Source organism: Alexandromys fortis, unplaced genomic scaffold (assembly GCF_014885135.2).
Source record: "Alexandromys fortis isolate MF-2015 unplaced genomic scaffold, M_Fortis_MF-2015_v1.1 scaffold_2_1_26212458, whole genome shotgun sequence".
NCBI lineage: Eukaryota > Metazoa > Chordata > Mammalia > Rodentia > Cricetidae > Alexandromys > Alexandromys fortis.
This window is the reverse complement of record NW_026067930.1, coordinates 8,473,769-8,494,711: the sequence shown is the minus strand read 5'-3', so window position 1 is coordinate 8,494,711 and position 20,943 is coordinate 8,473,769. Positions and strand designations below refer to the sequence as shown.

Here is a 20,943-nt window from a genome sequence, read left to right as displayed (position 1 = left end):
TATATTCCATCTTCTCACAAGCAGGCAGTGTGTGAGGTCTAATCCACAACCCTCCCTGGAACCTTGTGTCTAAAGCACTGAAAACAGCAGGGAAGTGGGCAGCTGTCCCCAACTGTGATGTCCCTTTAAGCCTGTGTTTTGGGTGAATATAAAAACCGAAAGTAACAGGGGTTCACCATCCCTTTTAAGTTGCAAGCATGACAACAGCTATTTATGCCTGCTACAGAATTTGACTATCACAGTCGTCCTCCGAAGTATGACTCTCAATTGCCTTCTCCAACACAGCTTGGTCCCAGAACCCTGACTAGGAATCACAAGCGAATGAACACAGGACAGACACATGTAGAGATACTTGTAACTGGGATTAGCTGGGATGTACTCACTGGGATGGAGACACCAACTACTATAGCAGCCTCAGTACAGCACAAGGGCTGATCTTTGTAGGCTATCTCCGTAGGGGACCAGTCTTGGACTGTAAATGCCTGGGAGGAAGAAGCTGTCATTGCTATCTTTTTGTACACATTGATCAATTGTTTGCAAATGGACCCAGGAGTAAGGATTTGTATTTCTTTTGAACCTAACCTGAGTAAGGTTTTGCCACTACGACAAGGCTGAGACACTGGGGTATTTGATATTGCTGTGCCTTTGTCAATAATATTCATTCACTTAGGACTTCCTCCATTCCCAACACTCAATGTGGTGACCTTTAACCCCACAGGACAATTTTTAACATCTGTAGACAAGTTGATAAGATTTACTTAATAATCTCATTAGGCACAGAAAACTCAAATGACAGAAATCTATAACCATTTTTTTGTTTGTTTGTTTTGAGTTTCAGAACTCATTTTTAACATATTTTTATTGATTCTTTGAGAATTTCACATCATGTTCCCCAGTTCTACTCATTTCCTAGTCCTTCTGTGTCAGCCCTCCACCCTTGCAGCCTCCCCCCCCAAAAAAAAATAGAAAGAAAAATAAAAAGAAACACATTTTACTTCTCTGCCCTTCCTTCATCTCCAGGTATTCATTTGTTGTAGCGGCCTTGAAAACTGGTGTACCCTTTTGCCCAGACAGCTTTACTTGCAAATGTTTGTTGTAATGAGTTGTTTGTCTGGTTCAAGGCCTCTGGCTTTTGGTCAGGTTTTTATACAGTTCAGGCTGGCCTCGAAATTGCAAAATAGCAGAGGATGACTTAGATCTCTTGTTTTCTTTGTCTCCACCTCTGAAGCACTGGATTGCCTGTGTGTTTAACCACACCCAGTACTCATAACTCATCTTTGATTTTCCAAAAATTTAATAAACTGCATACAGAAATTTCTCACCCTAATAATGTTTCTCTGTGAAATGAACAGCTAATACTGCAGTCAAAACTGAAAAATGTAAAACGTCCTAACAGAACATGGCAACTGTGTTTTCTATTACATCATTTATTCACCATTATCCTGATATGTTCAGCTAAGGCAATTTGTAAGAAAAAGAAGAAATAATAAGAAAGAAGAAAAAGGAAGGAAAAGGGAAGTTGGAGGAAAGAGACATGGTATCCTTTATTCACGAAGAAGGATGTAAAACCATTTTCATGGGGCTGTTAAGAAAGTTCAGTGGTTAAGGGCATTTGCTGCCCTTGCAGAGGACCCAGGCTTGGTTTACAGCACCCACGCAGGGCAGCTCACAACCATATGCAGCTTCAGCTGCAGGAAATCTGTTGTTCTGTTCTTGCCTGTCTAGGCACCTGCATACACATATGAAGACACACACACACACACATACACACGTAAACATAAAATAGATATTTAAAAATGTTTCAGTAGCATGTCCTATGATCATGTGTATAAAATTCAAAGGTCTCTACCAAAAAATGGTGAGAACTAGTAAATGAATTCATCAGGGCTGTGCAGTGCAAGATAACAATTTCAATTCATTGTCTATATACAATGAATATTCCTTGAATGAAATTAAGAAAATGATTCACTTATAGTACAGCATAAAAGAAGAAATTACCTAAAAACAAATTTAACAACAGCACAAAATATTATACTCTACAAGCCAAAAAATAAAAAAATTAAAAAAACAACCCACTGTGAAAGAAATTGTAACTAAATGAAGTGGCCCGTCATGCTCATGCATTGGAGACTTAGCATTTCCAACACAGCAAGGATCCTTTGAGTGGACTTCATATTGACTACAAGCTTAGCTAGCATTGCAATTACTAGCTTCTGAAGAAATTGCCCTGATCATAAAATGGTGTAGAAATTCAAGAGACCCACTACATCCGAACAATCCCGACAAAAGCCAAAGAATGAAGTGGGTGATCTTCCACTTTCAAATTTCAAAACTTGCAGACATCAGGCGGGTGACAAGTCATGGAGATGGCACGGTCATCAACAGTGGGGAACGGTGGAAGACAAAGGAAGACAGAGCACTGCCTGTCTGGTGAGCTGATGTGCAGGGCAGATCAAGGAGGAGGTAACGTTCTCCAGCAATGATAAGGGACAACTGTCCATCCACAAGCAACACTATGAAGTTGGACCACTTCCTCACACCATACACAAACATTGTTTCAAAATAATTAACAGACTCAAGAGGAAGAGCCAGAAAAAAAAAGTAGAAGAAAATATAGTAGATCTTCATGACTCTTGGTCAGGCAAATCCTTCTCTAAGACATAATACCATAGGCTCATACTGAAAAGTAGATAGATTCAGCTCCTTTAAAAATTAAACATCTGTGCTTCTAGAATTCCACTAAGAATGATTAATGCTAATGTACAGAATAGAAATTGTCACAAGGAACTTAAAAGTATATGAGAGAAAGAGAAAGAGCACTTACAAGGCAATACAGACAGCTAACAAGCAACTTAGAAGAGGCTCTGGGCCATTCACTGTTAGGCCAATATAAAAGATCATACACAGCTAGGCACTTGACTTCACATCCATGAAGGTTGTAATAGGTATAGAAGATAACAAATGTCAATGAGGATGGGAGATACCAGGACCCTCTGCTGGTGGGAATGCAGAATTGGATGGAAGTCCTCAGACTGTAAAGTTACCGCATGATTCATCAGTTCTAGCCTTAGGTACACAGCCAAGAGGAAAGAAATTGATGTTCACATAAAATCTTGCTTACGGATGCGTATTGTAGCCTTATTTGTAAAAGTCAAAGAAGAAGAAGTGCATTGAAATGTCCTAAAGATAGAAGATGGCTTCTGAGCTATACAAATCTGACTCAGCATTCAGGCTCAGCACTGGAGTGGTGAGCCACTGGGGAGCTGACCCCACCTCTGGGCAGACCTCCCATCCCAACCCCAGTAGGGCTGAATCAGTCCTTTTGTAAATTCAGAAGGTAAACACGTGTGAAGTAGCAGGTTCAGTAGTCATGTGGTCCTAGTTATCTATTTCTTCCCTTTTTCATAATGGTGAAGATGCTGGTGTTGCTCTGTGCACCTGGAAGTGATTAAACAGGGAGCAAGATTGGTAATTCTCATAATAATGAGTGACGACAAAGAAGCAGTTTTGCAGAGAGGATTCTTCTTTGTTCAAGAAGCTTTGCACACACCCCTTTCTGTAGTGCTGCTCAAGCCATTGCAAGGAGCCTGGGTAGGGGAGAACAGGGCAGACAGGGGCCTCTGAAGGATTTTCTGGACAGCTGAGCTCGGCTGGAGCCAACCCTTATGCCCAGCTTCTCGTCCTCATTTGGATTTCCCACTGGGTTCAGACTGCTTCTGCATCATTGCTGGCAGATCTCTTTGGCTCAGAACACAGCATTCTGATAAGTCCAATCAGTGCTCAGAGTCCTTGGGAGGTCAGAGAGCCTGGGACCCAAGTGTCATCTAGTGCAGTGACAGCCGCCAGATGCTGTTGACAGCCAGAGTCAAGGGGAAAATCAAATGGTAAATGAAAGGGCCAGAAGCCCAGGTTTCTCTCCTGTTCTTGGCCCAAAGAGATGGAGGAAATGCCAGAAATCTCACTGGCCCTCACTGCATGTGAGGGCCTCATTTGGAGGGACACTCTCCGCCAGCATTCCATGTCTGTTCTGGGAGGGTCTAGGGAGAGGCAGCCAGAGGACCAGCTGTCAAGAGGGGGAGGAGTGGGTTATTCTTAGCTTTCAGGGGGATATGGAGCTTATCCATCCTCAGTAGTCGGATGGAATGCATGGAATGGAGAATGAATGTGATATAATAAAATCTTAAAGCAAACGCTTACATGTGAGGTTTCTCCCACGGACCAGAGAACTGACTTGAGACCAGTAGAGGGTATATGCAACCATGCGATCTTTTTAGGTCTTTAAATCAAGGTGATTTTACTTTTCTTTATTTTTGCAAACAAGGAAACCAAATTCACTCATCACCCTGGGCTCAGCAGTAGAACTGGAGTTTGCAGCTACCTGTCATGTTGGTCCTGTTGGAGGGTCACCTGTGAGGGGCACGGCTGCACTGTCAATGAGGCTGGCTGTGGAGGAGCCCAGAAATTCTAGCCAGGGCAGAGGAAGGAGGAGAGGCAGTGGCTGGAGGGAGGGAAGCTGAGGTGTCCTGGAGTCTATACTGAAAACCCAAGTCAGCTCTCTGGAGCGTGTGGTACCCAGAGTGGAGGGAGATGTGCACACAGTTTTGGAATTAGAGCGTTCACAGGTTCCTTCACTTCCTGTGTTCCCGGGCTCCTTCTTATGCTGGGGACTGTAGTCACCTGGCTCCCCCAGGGCTAAGGAAATGAGTGGGCTTACTGAGCTGTTAGTCTGGGTAGGAAATGAGCCTTTGTCCTCAGAGACTTACTAATTTTCTGAGTTCAAAATAAGTTCAAGTACATCCAGCTCCTCAGCTGATTCCTCAACAACTCACCATGAAGTGTTCGAGGAGAATAGACCCTCTCCCCAGTCCTGTTGTTTTACCTAAAGCCCACATTTGTAGAATGTGGGAGATGTGTCAATTCACATCGGGGATGGGGTGAAGAACAGGAAACTGAGCCTGGATATGTTTTGAGAAGAAAAGAAAAAAGAAAAAAAAGTCAGCAAAAACTGGTGTTGGGATAGCTGCCAGCTGTTGGTCATGTTTTTCCAGGTGGATACTGTCTAGCTAAGTCCTCAAATTGAAATACTCCCTCCTGGAGGGAGGAGGGAGACTCATGAGATGCAGGAAGGGGATGAGCCTTACAAGGGGCAGCAAGCTGGTGAAGGCCTCTGCTTCAATTATGTAAGCAACTGACAATGTGGAGAGAGGGAGGAGACTCCAGCTCTGGAAGCTACCTGAACGTGGTGGAGACAGAAGCTGCAGGCTACAGATTCCAAGTGGACTGGGGAAACCTCAGAGGCATGCATGCTCCTGTAAGTAGCTCTAATAAACTCACTGGTCAGCAAGTTAGCATGTGTAGAGTTATCTCTTTTTTTCTGCCATCAGTCTCCCATGTGCAGGTGAGGAGACTTTTGTGAGTCTTTGCAGGAAAAGTCATATTATCAGTGGATGTGCCCTGGACATCTGCAATGCGGAGATGTTAGCTTGGCGGAAATGACTAGCAGAAACATGCTCCAGGGACACGTATGAAGGAGTGGCTTCCTGTCATAAAGTCACTAAAATCAACAAGCTCCTTCCGGTTTTTTTTTTTTTCTGTTGGTTTGGAGGACTGTGGGCTCCCATATCTGCCCTTTTTCTATCACCAACTAATCTCCACTCCTAATTCCTACATGGCGTTCATCTGACTGCCAAATCTTCAGTCACGTGATCGTACTAAAGCAGAAAGGGAGGCTGGGAAGAGCAGATGTTGGATCTTTTGTTTGTTTTGTTTTTAAATTCTTATTTAGAAGACAGTGTTTACTTGAAAAAAGAATTGTGAGCCACAGCAATTAGCAGGTGGGGAGGACTAACATAAGCCCTCTCTCCAGGATACAGGAGCTTTTTGATCTGGAGGTAGATGAAGAGGGGGAGCTCCATTAGATCCCCAGTGTCTTGCAGCAAGAGCATTGTCTTTGGAGGTGCCAGATACTTAAGGAGTGGTTTAGACGGATCCAGCATCCTTCTGTTTCTCCTGCCACCTAGAAAACTGGGGCTTAGGCACTTGGCCAGTCAGCTATGGACCATGACAACACACTAAAACTTGTATTCCTTTGATGCTAGATTTACCTGGTCTCTACATTTCTCCAGACCTGACTTTAAACTCCAAATGTAGTTATGAATAAGGTATAGTTCTTATTGATTCCCCAGAGTGGTGTTCTTTGTATTGTAGAATGCTAATTGGCTTTATGTCATATAATAAAATGCTTGAGGTAATTTACTCATAAAGAAAAAAATTGTTTGTTTTGGCTCATCATTTTGAAGGTTCCAGTTTATGATTAATAGGTTTCATTGCTTTGGGTTACTGGTGGGGATATTGGGTGACGATGGCAGGGAGTATTTAGTAAACTGTTAATATCATGACCTTGAAGTAAAAGAGATCCCATTGTAGAAGGTCCTACAACCCCTTTTTAGGATGTGAAGACCTCACTACGTTTATCTCTTAAAGGTGCCACTACCTTCTACCAGTGCCTTGGGACACACTTATCCAGACCATAACAGGGGGGGTAAGAAGCAAATCAAAGCAACACAAGTAGAGCACTGTCCTGATGAAAGTGTGTGTGAGGAAGTCTTCCTGGAGGAGGAGACAGTGGAGCTAAACTGAAATGTAGGAGCTTAGTTAACAAGCAAAAAAGAAATCAAGTCTGGAAATCATCAGGGATGTTCATCTAAGTATCATCGGCTCTCTCCTGAGCTAGGAAAGGGTTGTATCCATTCCCATTCCCTTCAGAGAACTTTGGCCAGTATAATTGGAAGTAGGTGGAAAGCTGGGGAGACAGTATGTTTTCCACATCCATTTTCTTCTGCTATGGTGTTCATGGAAGCCAACGCAGGGATGAAGCCTTTGTTAGCTTGAATTATAAACTTTCCACAATGAGCAGATATTTTTTTTCTCCCCTGCTTCCCAGTGATAGCATGGGTCATGTGGGGGAAATTTATGGAGTATTTGTTTCTGCAGCAGCCCTCTGTCACCCTGACTAATTCATAGAGGCATCAGCAAAGACAGAGAAAATGGTACCAAAATAATGCCTGCAGCTGAGAAATAGATTCTTGCCAATCAATAGCTTGGGGTGGCTATTGAATAAATCATGACACTGGAAAATGGACAGCAGAAGATGACTGGTGGCTCACACCTGCTTTATAGAAGGTTGCAATTGTGCTCTATGAGCATTGAGAATCCACTGGACTTTCTTTCAGAAAAATCACCCCAGCTGTAGTATGGAGACTAGCATCCCCAAAGGAATTCTTTTTTTTTTAGATGAAATATAAAAAAAAAAAAACTGTTTTAATAGGTGAAAGTAAAAAGGATGGCTCAAGTCACAGAGTGGCAAAGAGGAGACGCCTGTAGGGACATCAATGAGGGAAAATCTATCAGACTTGGTGAACAACTGTATGTAAAGATGAACAAGAGAGTGGAGTCCTACCCCATAGATCACATTGCTTCCATCCACATCTGCCTCACTTGCTTAGCTTGTTTGCATGTGATGAGTGATTTGCATCGGTCATCTCTGACTTAGACTGAGCAAATATCTTCTTCCTGAAGGAAGGAACGGAATCTCAGAGAGTGACAGGAAGACACTCTTTAAAGTCACAGTGCTGGAGCTCAAGTCTCCTTTCTCTAAACCACCTTGACCTGGACCACTAAACTTTAGGGGAGAAAGTAGGATTTTTGGTGGAAGGATGTTAGACCAAGGCAAAGTGGGGGATGTGGGAGGCAGAACTGACCTGTGGGAGGAGGCTGATAGTTTGTCCCAGTCACCCAGAACTAAAATAATCACACAGAAACTGTATTAATTAAACCACTGCTTGGCCCATTAGCTCTAGCTTCTTATTGACTAACTCTTACATATTAACTTAACACATTTCTATTAATCTGTGTAGCGCCACGTGGCTGTGGCTTACTGGGTAAAGTTCCCAGCATCTGTCCCTGGCAGGCTACATGGCTTCTCTCTAACTCTGCCTCCTTTCCCCCAGCATTCAGTTTAGTTTCCCCGCCTACCTAAGTTCTGTCCCATCAACAGGCCAAGCCAGTTTCTTTATTCATTAATGGTAATTGCAGCATACAGAGGGAAATCCCACATCCCTGATGCTTTTTGGCCAGAACTTTCCAGCTGATTTATCTAGGAGTGTTCAGGCATATGGTGTACATATAAAAAGCAGTTTGCTCAAAGGAAGTCCCATACAGAAAATCTGGATTTATAAGACGCAAATGAGTAATTTTTATTCTGTTGTAAAGGCTCCTTTCCCTTCTTATTCTATCAAAATTTTCTTCATGGGGTTCTTGAAAGGAACAATCTTGATCTCCCATGATGCTTTTAAAGGGCACTTTGTTGCACATATTTTATTAGTGTTCTCATGCTTAGTAAAGCAGGTACTGGTAGCACTGTGCCACTGTGAGATGTCATTAGTTTGGTATTTCCAGTCGCTTTCATAGTGGTTTTGAATAGAGACACAGGAAATGGAGTCAACTGTGTGTTTAAGAATATTCTATTGTCTCCCAGTTAAATACAGGGGAAAAATTGTGAAACTTTGAGAACATGCAGAGAAGGCTCCAGGGGTTTTGGACAGCTCCTTCCTCTTCTGGTTTTCTCTTCTAAGTGGGAAGACAGATCAGTCACTGGCTTGATGCCTGCCTGTGCAGGTAGCCCTTGAACTATGATGGGATTATGTCCTAATAAACCCATTGCATCTAAGACACTAGACTTACCAATATCACAGATCAGCCTAGCGTATATGCACTATGCCAGTCTACAGTTGACTGACATTACCTGGTGCAAAGCCTGCTTCGTGATGAAGTGTTGGATGTCACATGTAATTTATTGAACACTGAATTGAGGTGAAGACCAGGACATCTGTGCTCTTTCAAACATTCCTGACATCAAAACACCATAATAAGCCATCATGACTTTGAGGTCTTACACATTGATTTCTTTGATTGTTTTCATGGCTGCTATTTTTTTGAAGATGCTGAAGTCCTTTCTAAGTGTAGTACTGCACAGAAACTCTATAAATGGGTATTTTCATATTGCATTTTATGGGCTCTGATAACGACAAATTACCCACTACATTATTTAGAATACGTATATATTTAGTATGCATGTTACACACACAGAGAGGAGGGCATTTGCTCAGTGTTAAATACAGTACTGTATACATCACTCATTTAGTTGTTGCAACATCATGGTTCATGCCCTCCTATGTATTTACAGATGAAAAGAACAAGCCTCAGGTTGACTAACTTCTTAAAGGTCAAAAGGCTAGGATGTAGCGAATGAGCCCCAGAAGTTTTACTCATATTGATTACAGTTCTGGTCTAAAAGTTGAATAAGATCTTCCAAGGAGGCAGAGTTAGGTGACATACCTATGAGTCAGCAGTCCATGCCTAAACTACTAGCTACCCATAATAATACATTTCATCTGGGACTTAAGCCAGTTTAAAAGGGGCTTATCCACAGAGATACCACTGGCACAATCCCCTCAGGAGTAGTTGACACTTGAGGTAATAGTCATTGTCCAGGAGAGAGAATATGGATAGAGGTATTTTTTAACTTTTATCTGAGGCATAACATGGAAGCTGCATGGTCATGTGTGTCAGAAGTGTCACAGATGACCAACAAAACTCATGACAATGGCTGCCTTGAAGCTGTCTCTGTAACAGGTCATTATCCCTTCTTAGCCTTAGATGACTGTGTGAGGAATGATGACAATGACAGGCAACTTTGGCCACTTGCTGCAAACTCCTCTCCATGTTCAGGCCTTTATAATCAAAGTCTTATTAAACTGCCACCCCCTGTCTTAGAGACAAGAGCAGTGATTTTTAAGGAAGTAGATTCTACAATTTTCTTGTGAAACACGTACAGACATAGAGGCCCACATGTCATCAGGACGCACCTGGAAGGAATGGCCATCCTTTGGGGACAGCACTGAAGGATAGCATCGAGGCAGAAATAGCTATGTCTGCATGGCTAGCGTCCTGTGCTAGTTTAACAAAAAGGACCAAAATGCTGGGCAGATACCAGGTTGAAGGAGGTGGTTTTTTTCTGGATCAGTTTCCTGGAGATATGGGGTTAGTACCAGAGATGACAGTGGATGAGATTTCTCCTGTACCACATTGACTGATGCTGTCTACAAATCCACCTGTAAATTCTGCCCTTGCCTTTGTGTGGTACTGGTTTAAAGTCAGAGTGGGGACTCAAGCTTCACTGTGGCCTTTTGCATATCTTTTTGCCTTTCTTGCTCACATTGCAAAGAGCCTATACATGTTTTTCCCTGAGCTGCTTTGTGGATCTGGTGGGCAAGCGATGTCAAACTTTATGGGGGATCTGTTGGTATAAAACTGAGCATGAGAATATGTAGATTTGATGCCATGCTTAAAACCGAAGGACCTTATCATATCTTACCTCCCTACATCTCCATAGCTACCCAAAAGGACAATGTATTAACTTCTTCTACCTCAACAGTCCCCACATGTCAGTGAATTCCAAACTTGAACCGGCATCAAGATCTCCTTAGGCAGGATTTGTTAAAATATAGATACTGGTAGATGTGGGAGCAGTATGTGAGGCCCCATTCCTCGCCAAGGGGCTATCGGTAGTTAATAGCTGCTAAGAGAAAAGGAAATATTTTTCTTTGGTGGTGTAGCCACTGTTAAGTTGCCACAATCTAGTAAATAACCGCACACTTGTGTACTTGCAAACAACCCTAATTGAACTCGGTGGGCTATAAAAAAAAGATACATGAGAGTAAGAACAGGATGTGTGTTGAGAAGAAGGGTTTCAGAGAGGGTAGAATAGGACAGGAGAAGGGAACGGGGGAGGGGGGACTGTGATAAAAATTCATTATATATGTGTATACAATTGTCAAAGAATTAATAGAAGATATTGAAAACATAGATGCTAGACCCTTGTAGTAGTCAGTGTTCTCTGGAGTAACAGAACTTAAAGAATACATTTCCCTCTCTTTATCTGCCAGTCTATCTATCTATCTATCTATCTATCTATCTATCTATCTATCTATCTTCTATTTATCTATGGGATTTATTAACATGACTTATAGGCTGCAGTTCAGCTAATCCAACAATGGTTGGCTGTGAACTGAAAGTCCAAGAATGCAGTAGTTATTCAGTTCATAAGGCTGAATATCTCAGCTGGTCTTCAGTATATGCTGGATTCCCGAAGTAGTAGACTCTATTGCCAGTGAAGGAATGGACCAGCTAGCAAGGAGAGGGCAAGCAGACAAAGGGGGAAAGCACAGTTTTCCTAACTCCTTATATAGGCTTCTAGCAAAAGGTGTGACCCAAACTAAAGATGCGTCTTCCTGCCACAAAATCTGAATTAAAATCATGTGTCTTCCTACTTCAAACTTTCAGATTAGAAGTAGATCTACCTAGTTCAAATTAAGCAAAAGTCCCTCACAGGCATGCCACCCGTTTTTGGATTTTTAGTTAATTCCAGATGTAGTCAAGTTGACAACTAAGAATAGCCATTACAAGTCTACCACTTGTCAACTTGACCCACAATCACATCTCCTTATGTTGTGATTACCCCAGACCTACAAGTTCTGATTCAGTAGGTTTGGACTTTGTATCTCTGAACATGTGATACTGTGCTGCTGGTCCATGGAGCTTGCCTTGGAGATTAAAGCTCTGTGAGAGCAGACAACAGATATAGGTCTTGGGTAGGCTTGGGTTTCTACTTTAGGCTGCCTGTGGAGTCAGGTTGCTACACCTAATGTTTACTCCAAGACCAAGATTAAGTTGTAACAGTGTCCCCCATGGCCTTCTAGTAGTGTATGGTTGGAGCCCAAGAGTCTAATCTTAACCATTCATGAGTAAATCCTAGCTCTCTTCTGACTTGGCAGCATATTTGATATGAGGCCAGCTCTGATGGGCTGAGAGAAATGGCCTTTTTCCGTGGAGGTGCTGTGAGGGAGGGGTAAATTCAAGAAGGTGGAGTACCAGAGTATCTTCAGCATGTATCACTCATCATGACATGATGGCAAAATTGAGGTTTGAAGCTGGAACCGGTCTATATTGTCAAGGTGCAACCAAGGTCTGGGTGATGAGGAGGGGTTTCTCAAAGCAATAGCAAGCTTCCTGAGGATCCTAAGAAGGTCACCCTGGGGAGGAGTGGCTGTGGGATCTTGGCAGACAGACACACTTGCAAATGAAATTTTACTCTGTCCAGTTGGACTATCTCGGGAATAGAAACTGAGGGACCCAATGAGCCTTGGCTTCCCTATTGATGAACAGAGATGTGACTATGTAGCTCATAATACTAAAGTAAGAATTAGTAGTCGTCCGGGTAAAATGTCCCTAAGATAGTGCCTTGATGAAGGGAACCAATAGGGAAGGTTTAAAAGAATGACAGAGAAGCCAAGTCAACATTGGGAGAGGCTGAGGCGCTATGCTGCCCACTCCTCTTGCCTCCCACCTTAAAGAAACCCACCTGCTCCAGCTGTATACCATTCTTCTCTTGTAGCTGGATTGGGTAAAGAAGTTGTATTTTCTAAGCCCAGAAAATCCCAGAAGATCTAGAAGCCCAGGATGACGGATCAAGTGTTTTCTCAAGTGTTGGAATTCAGTTAATATTCCTGATAGGGTTAGGAGCCTGTCGTTTCCTAGGAGCTACGTAAACATTATATGGATCACATTTGTATCCAACATTGATATCTCCCTGGGAATATAGACTTGGGCATCTTTTAGTTGCATCTAATACAACTTTGCTGAATTTATTTTTTTTCCCTTGGATTGCTTTGCTCTAAAGACTATTTTCTCTCCTATTACTTTTTTGTCAAGAGAAGTGTGAGCCATTATGACTATGGTCAAGTTGTACCAGGGCTGTTCATCCAGAACTCCTTGCTCTGTGTCCTGTTCTTTTCATCCAGCCAACACAATGAAACTGCCCAGTTGGTGCTCATCTCCCCCTTAATCACGAACCTCAGCTAAAGAAGCAGCTTGTAATCAGCCACATCCACTCATGCAAATTTATTAAAGTGCTGCTGTGTACTAGCCATAGCCATGTATTTTTGGGGTTGTCTTTCCAGCATCTACCTCTTTCCTCTTTTTTCTTGAAGAGATTCATTGGTAGCTCAATACTAGAGCTTTTTCCTTCTGCGCTCTCAAAACATGGAATGTGGATGGGACTGATTGCATCCCTGGCTTTAGAGGCTAGGAATATGAGCCAGGTCAATCAGAGAAGTCTAGAAAGTTGACTACGATCACACTCACTGATTTGAGTTAATCAGAAGATGATGTACATTGACATTTATTGAAAGTGTGTGTGTGTGTGTGTGTGTGTGTGTGTGCAAGCACGCATGTGTGTGTTTTCATCAGAATGTTTGCCAAATAAGAGATTAGGGTTGTGAGCTTGTTCACATGGTTGAGAACCTTGTCACCATGAGGCTAAACTTGTTTGAGAACAGAACAAAAATAATAGACAGAAGCAATGTGAGGAAACTGAGACCAGGTTTGGCAAACAAGGCTTGAGTGTTAGTTAAGCCATCCCAGTACCAGGCATGAGTTCCCTGTTTGTTTTTGGTCTTTTAGTTAATAGCCATGGGATTATTTATTTCTTATTACTTTATAGGTGTGGTTAGCCTCTTCAGACTTGTGATAGTTTGAGAGAAAATGGTTCCCATAACCTTTTGGGTATGGCATTATTTGAAAAGATTAAGACATGTGGCCTCGTTGGAGTAGTTGTGGCCTTACTGGAGGAAGTGTATCATTAGGGGTGGGTTTTGAAGTTTCAGAAGCTCAAGCCAGTTCTAGTGTCTCACTCTTTTTTCCTGCTGCCTGCAGATTGGGATAGGACATAGGACTCTCTTCCTTCTCTAGTACTGCTTGTGTGCTACCATGATGATAGTGGACTAAACCGCTGAAACTACAAGCCAGTCCCAAATAAATGTTTTCATTTCTAAGAGCTGCCATAGCCAGGGGTCTCTTACGCAGCCATGGGAACCCTAAGACAAGACTGAAATTTTCCTTCTAGCCTATTTTGTAGTGGACTGCTGGACAGACATTTTTAAATTTGCTTTTAACCATGAATTCTTTCTCCTTTGACTGTGATAGATAGCTAGTTTTACTGGGTATAGCAGTCTGTGCGGACATTTGTGGTCTTTCAGACGTTATAGAACAACCATTCAGGCCCTTCTGGCTTTCAGAGTCTCTATTGAAAAGTCACATGTTATTCTAATTGCCCTGCCTTTATATGTAATTTGCTCTTTTCCCTTGTAGTTTTCAATATTTTTTCTTTGTTTGGTATATTTAATATTTCAAATATTGTGAGTACCAGGGAGTTTGTCTTCTGGTCCTATCTTTTGGTATTCTAAAAGTACATTGATAGCCATTCCTTTCTTTAGATTTGAGAACTTTTATTCTAAGATGCTAAAAAGTATTTACCATGCCTTTAACATGGTCTTTTTCTTCATCTAAATATTTTATTTGTAGGTTTGGTCTTTTTATAGTATCTCAGAATTCCTGGATGTTTTGTGCCTGGATTGTTTTTAGATTTAATATTTTCTTCAACTGAGCTATTCATTTCTTCTGACTTGTCATCAAAATGTGAAATTCCTTTATCTACTCTGTTCCGACTTAACTCTGACCTTTTTGTTGTATTTCCAGAGGTTTTTATTTTTTATTAAGTCTGGCTTTTCTTTAATGATTCCATTTCCTTGATAAATTCTATTTTCATATCTTGAACTATTTTCATTATTTCATGTAATTATTGTGGGGTATCCAGCAGAGAAGAGGGATCAGCCATGGGCTTAAGCCAATAGAAAGTCTTTATTAGTTGCCTAGCTTCTACACTGGGTGTTTGGCATCTCAGTGAAGTCCTGTCTTTCTCAGGGTGAGCTTTTAAGCATAAAAACTACATTTTGAGTTAGTGTACTTCAGCTAATAGCAGCCATTAGCCAGAAGTAGAACTACAGAAGAAAAACAAAACCAAACAAAATCAACAAACAAAAAGAAATGATGCGCACAACAAAGCAAAACAAAACCAACAATTGTTCATTTAGAGACTTTCCCAGAACATAGACTTTGAAGGATTAATGCTTTGTTTTAGTTTTGGCTGGTATCATGGTTCTGCGCCAAGTTTTACAGCTTGAATGGCACTTCCATCATGGAGTCAGTTTTTCTAAGTTATGGAGACTTACTAAAGTCTGGAGCCCTGTTACATTTTATGCTTTGCATTGAGTCATTTATTCATATCCTCTTTAAGGTCCTCGATCAGATTCATAATTGCTATTTGGAAGTCCTTATCTTGCGCTTCAGCTAAATTGCTTTGCTCAGCATCTATTACAATAGGGTTGCTGGTTTCTGGAGGAGGTATGTTGTCTTGGTTGTTCATGTTTGTGTTTTTGTGATGGTTTCTGGTAACATGATATTTTTAGTGTTTCTTGGTAAAGATATGTTTTCTCCTTTGTTGAGTTAGCCTTCATTTTCTTTGGTTATTGTTACCCCAATCTGATAGCAAATGATGTTTGTTTTTTAGTCTTGGGGCTCTTCTGGGTTTTAGGATTAAGATTCCTATTAGTATCAGTTCTGAGGGACTGGCTGATCCTCTGGGTTCAGACACTAATCAGTCTTAGATTGTCATAGTGAATGGGTCACTAATAGGTTAGCAGGCAGGAACGGGGACTGACTCCAGAAGTTTCTTGAGTAATACTAGGGGGTCTATATTCATGAAAAGCAGAAGAGGCAGAACTAGGGACAGCCTTGGTCTGTCATGGGTAGTCGTATGTCCTACGGGAATGGAGATGGGCTGACACGAAGAGCTGAGGCATGTAACGGTTGCTACTAGGGCTCCACTAGAGAAACAAGATTGATGGAGAGGAAAGAGCACATGGATAGTCTTCCTGTGTTATGGCCAAGTGTTCTGGCAGTGGAGATCCTGGCAGAGATAGGTTCTGTGGTCAGAAGGAAGTCACAAAGGAATGGAGATCGGATGGGACGAATGGCTGAGGAAGGTGGTGGGAAATAACTAGGGGTCCCTGGATCTCTATTTGGAGGCTGGGTCCCAAGAAGATCAAATAGGCTGGGTGTGTAATGCGCTTTTAAAATTAGGTAAAATTCAGTATCAAATCTTGATCATAAGTTTTTATTTGTAAGGCAATTTTTATTACTGCTTCTATATCATTGCTTGTTGTGTGGATCTATATAAGTTGGTTTTCTTGTCTCGATTTAATTTGGCAGGTAATATTTGCCTAAGAATTTGTCCATTTTTGTCTAGATTTTCTAGTTCTCTGGAATATAAATTTTCAAAATATTCTGCAGTAATTAATTGGTTTTTATTGCTATTTGTTGTAGCAACTCCCCTTTACATTTCTAATTTTTTTTTATTGAGAAAAGGAAAAAAAAGTTTCCGCCTCCTCCCAGCCTCCCATTTCCCTCCCCCTCCTCCCACCCTCCTCACCCTCTCTCCACTCCTCTCCCCCCTCCCTCTCCAGTCCAAAGAGCAGTCAGGGTTCCCTGCCTTGTGGAAAGTCCAAGGTCCTCCCTCCTCCGTCCATGTCTAGGAAGGTGAACATCCAAACTACATTTCTAATTTTATTAACCTGGGCCTCCCTCCCTCTTTTGACTAATTTGGCTAGCATCTTGCTATATTTATATAAGAACCAGTTTTTGTTTAACTAATTCTGTGTATTTTTTGAACATGCATATGTGTGTGTGTTTGTGTATGTATGCATGTGCAAGTATGTGTATGTGAGCATGGAAGCCAGGGTCAACTTTGGATGTCAGTCCTTGAGCACATCAGCATTGTTTTTTAAGAAAGGGGTGCTCAGTGGCTTGGGTTTTACTGATTAAACTAGGCTGCTTGCCAGCAAAGCCCTGCCACCCACCTGTCTCTACTTTCCTAGTACTAGGTTTGCAAGCTTGTGCCAGCTGCCCCAGATTTTTTAAATGGGTTCTGAGCACTGAAACCAGCCCCTTCAGCTTAAATTAGCAAACAGTTTTTTTTCATTTTTTTTATTTTATTGAGAATAAGAAAAAAAAGTTTCCGCCTCCTCCCAGCCTCCCATTTCCCTCCCCGTCCCCCCACTCTACTCCCCCTCCCCCCTCTCTTCTCCCCCTCCCCCCACTCCTCTTCCCCTCCCTCTCCTATCCAAAGAGCAGTCATGGTTCCCTGCCCTGTGGAAAGTCCAAGGTCCTCCCCCCTCCGTCCATGTCTAGGAAGGTGAACATCCAAACTGGCTAGGCTCCCACCAAGCCAGAACATGAAGTAGGATCAAAACCCCTTGCCATTGACCTTGGCTTCTCATCAGTCCTCATTGTTCGCCATGATCAGACAATGTAGCAAACAGTTTTTATTCTAAACTATCTCCTCAGTCCTGTGTTGACATTTTAGTGTCCATATTATTAATCTCTGCTCCAGCCATTACTATTTCTTGCTACCTACTGCACTGGAGTTGATTTGCTCTGATACTTCTTCTATCTTAAGTGTACCATTAGATTATTTGTGATTGCTCTGATTTTGTAATGTAAGCACTTTTAGGTATAAATGTTCCTTTAGACCTGCCTTATCTGTATCTCAGAAGTTCTGTCAAAGCTGTATTTTGCCTTATTGGATTCTGGTAACTTTTAATTGCCATCTTGATTTTTTCAGTCATTTAATTGCCTTCTTTATTTTTTTTTAGTCATTTGCGAGTGTATTATCCAGCCTCCAAGTATTTGTGTAATTCTTATAGTATCTCTTACTATTGATTTCTAGTTCTATTCTAATAAGTTATAATAAAATAAAATAAATTAGTAGTATTTTTTTGCTTGCTAAAACTACCTCTGTGACCCAGAATATCATCTGGGTCATTTCTAATGATTGTGATTGCATGGACTGTTAAGGATAATCTATATTCTGTTTTTACTGGATGTGAAATTTTGTAGATTTTGGTCAGGTTTATGTCATCTATGGTTTAGTTTAACTTTGAGGTTTCAGTTTAAATGCTCTTATGAAGATGAGAATGAAGCACTTGCAATATTGTACCAGGACCTCTCAGACCCTTTGTACCCATTTGTTTTGATAAGACTGGGAGCTCAACCGTTTTGCACATACATTTTTAAATTAGGATATCTTCTTGATGGACATTTCCCATTATTAATGTGCAGTGGATCATTTATATCTCATGACTAATTTTCATTTGCACTTTTCTTTTTCAGATATCAAACTAGTGATGCTGTCTTGTCTGGAGCTTCCGCTCACTTGATGACTCCCAAACTTCCACTCAGGCTGTGTGTGTCTTTACAAACTTGCAGACGAAGAAAGGTCTATCTTATATTTAAATTCAATATAATCATTGGTAGGTTGAAGGCATTTACATTCATCATAATTTTTGAGAGATGCTTGCTAATTCCTTTGATTTATTTATATTTTTAGGTTACATACTCTTTCCTTCTCGTTTATTAGAATACTACTAGGAATTTGCTGGTTTACTGTGTTGCACATAGTGAATTCCTTCCTAGGTGTATTGCATTAATCTATTTCTCTATTATATGTATTCTTTCCTATGTTCCTGTGATTGAATTGTAATTAAGGATTATAGCATTGGGAGGGTTGAGCCTTTCTTTTTGAGCAGTAGAGACTTTATTTGGGCTATAGGTATGCTTAAACTTATGGCGAGTACTTAGAAGGAATGATACTGAATCTGCATACTAGGGACTTGACATGGTTAATTGGGTTCTTCTAAAGCAGTGGCTCTCAACTTTCCTATTGATATGAGGGACCTGACCTGGTTAGTTGGGTCCCTCTAAAGCAGTGGCTCTCAACTTTCCTATTGATGTGACCTTATAATGCAGTTCCTCATGTTGTGGTGACCCCCAAGAGTAAAATTACTTTTTGTTGCTACTTCATTTCTGTAATTTTGCTATTGTTATGAATTGTAATATAAATAACTGTTTTCTGATGATCTTAGGTGACCCATGTGAAAGGTCCATTCAACCCTGAAAGGGGTCGTGACCTACAGACCGAGAACCACGGCTCTAAAGCATCAGCGTTCACTGGAGTTATTAAACTTTCCCAGAAGATGCTTAGCAACATCTGGAGATGCTGAGGTTATGGCAATTAGAGAGATGGTATGAAGAAGCAGCCCAACTTCATTTTGTTCTGGGGAGCCATTTGGAGTCTGTAACTAAATTCAGTTTCTGTTTACAGGAAGATGAACATGGTATGTACTCACTTATAAGTGGATACTACCTCTAAAGCAAAGGATAATGAGCCTATAGTCCATGACCTTAGAGAAGCTAAATCAAGGTGAACCCGAAGAAAAACATATATAGATCCCCCTGGGAAGGGGAAATAGACAAGATCACCTGACAAAATTGAGAGCATGGGATTAGGGGGAGAAGGAAGGGCAGAAGGGGAAGATGAGAGGAGAAGGGGAGAGGGGAGGATGACTTGAGGAACAGGGTAGTCGAGATAAAGGAAGGACAGAGATGGAGAGCAAAGAAAGAGATATTTTGATTGAGGGAGCCATTATGGAGCTAGCAAGAAACCTAGCACTAGAGAAATTTCCAGGAATCCACAAGCATGACCACAGCTAAGACCCTAAGCAGTAGAGGCGAGGGTGCCTGAACTGGCCTTGCCCTGTAGTCAGATTGATGAATATCTTAAATGTCACCACAGAACTTTTATCCAGCAACTGATGGAAGCAGACGTGGAGACCCACAGCTGAGCACTGGGCTAAGCTCCCAAAGTCCAGTTGAAGAATGGGAGGAGTGAGAATATGAGCAAAGAGGTCAAAACCATGATGGGGACACCCACTGAAACAGTTTACCTGAGCTAATGGGAGGTCACCAACTCCAGCCGGACAGGGAAGGAACCAGCAGAGGACCAAACTAGACCCTCTGAAGATGGGTGGCAGTTGTATGACTGAGGCAGACTGAGAGACTCCTGGCAGTGGCACCAGGATTTATTCCTACTGCTTGTACTGACTTTTTGGAAACCCATTCTCTTTGGAAGGATACCGTACTCAGCCTAGATATAGTAGGGAAGGTCTTGGATTTTCCCTAAAGCTAGGTGCCTCACCCTCTCTAAGGAGTGAATGGGTGTGGGTTTGGGGGGAAGGTGGAGGAAATGGGAGGAGCTAATGGGAACTAGGATTTGTTTTGTAAAATGAAAAAAAATAGTTTGTTTTCTTTTTAAAAAAATAAAATAAAAAATAAAAAAATGCTATGTGACCATGGATATGTAAAAACAAAACAAAACAAAAATTTCCTTAAGATTCTGTTTCTTAGAATTTGACCTTAGAATTTCCTTGAATCTTCCTGGAATTTGAGTAGGTCAGCACCTTGATGGTGCATTGACCTATACCCTCCCAAAACCACAAGATATTTTGCCAAGTAATCTCAAAATTGCTATCTGTTTCTGTATTTTGCTTGCTAAGTTCCTTGTCAGAAATCCCTCATTTTTTTCTTTCTTTTTTTTTTTTTTACTTTTTATTTTGGAAATTCCCCATTTCTTGAGGTATAAAAATCTTACATTCCCTGCATTCAGAGCTGGTCTCTTGAATCCTGGCTTAGGGGAAGATTGGGTATGGTCCCAGTGCAGCTTGCTTCGATTTGATAATTTGAGTCAGTGGTCTTTGTCCTCTAGTCTGTGGGCTTAACGGGTAGTGCTACCAAAATCTAATGTGTGCAATCCAAGGGTGTCCCATGACTCTGAGATGGAGGAACTCCATTTCAAGTCCTAAATACTAGATTGATAATTAAAAGTGGCAAGGGGGTGACAAAGGATAAATAGAGTATTTTAGGAACAGGGAATCCAGTGTAGGAGGCTGAATCAAGGAGGAGCTTATGGAAGATTAGAGAAATGGTTAGGAAGGAGTAGTATCTGGCATTGAGTAGGAGGGCAGAGCTCTCGCACTGTTTTTTCTTGATACAGCTCTGGGTTTGACTCATTGTTCTAGAATCCTTTTGGAG

At 41.5% G+C, this 20,943-nt stretch overlaps 2 long non-coding RNA genes across 2 annotated transcripts in view; one reads left to right on the top strand and one right to left on the bottom strand.

Annotated features, from left to right (window-relative positions):
* LOC126503601 (uncharacterized) overlaps positions 1 to 19,146 on the top strand; it is a 66,891-nt gene extending 47,745 nt beyond the window's left edge. Inside the window, exons 3-4 of the long non-coding RNA XR_007592336.1 lie at positions 18,187 to 18,326; positions 18,939 to 19,146. This is a non-coding gene — a long non-coding RNA (uncharacterized lncRNA). The remainder of the gene's footprint in view (positions 1 to 18,186; positions 18,327 to 18,938) is intronic.
* The window catches only part of LOC126503602 (uncharacterized), a 560,452-nt gene that overhangs the window by 57,928 nt on the left and 481,581 nt on the right, over positions 1 to 20,943 (bottom strand). The gene's annotated exons all lie outside the window — the stretch shown is intronic.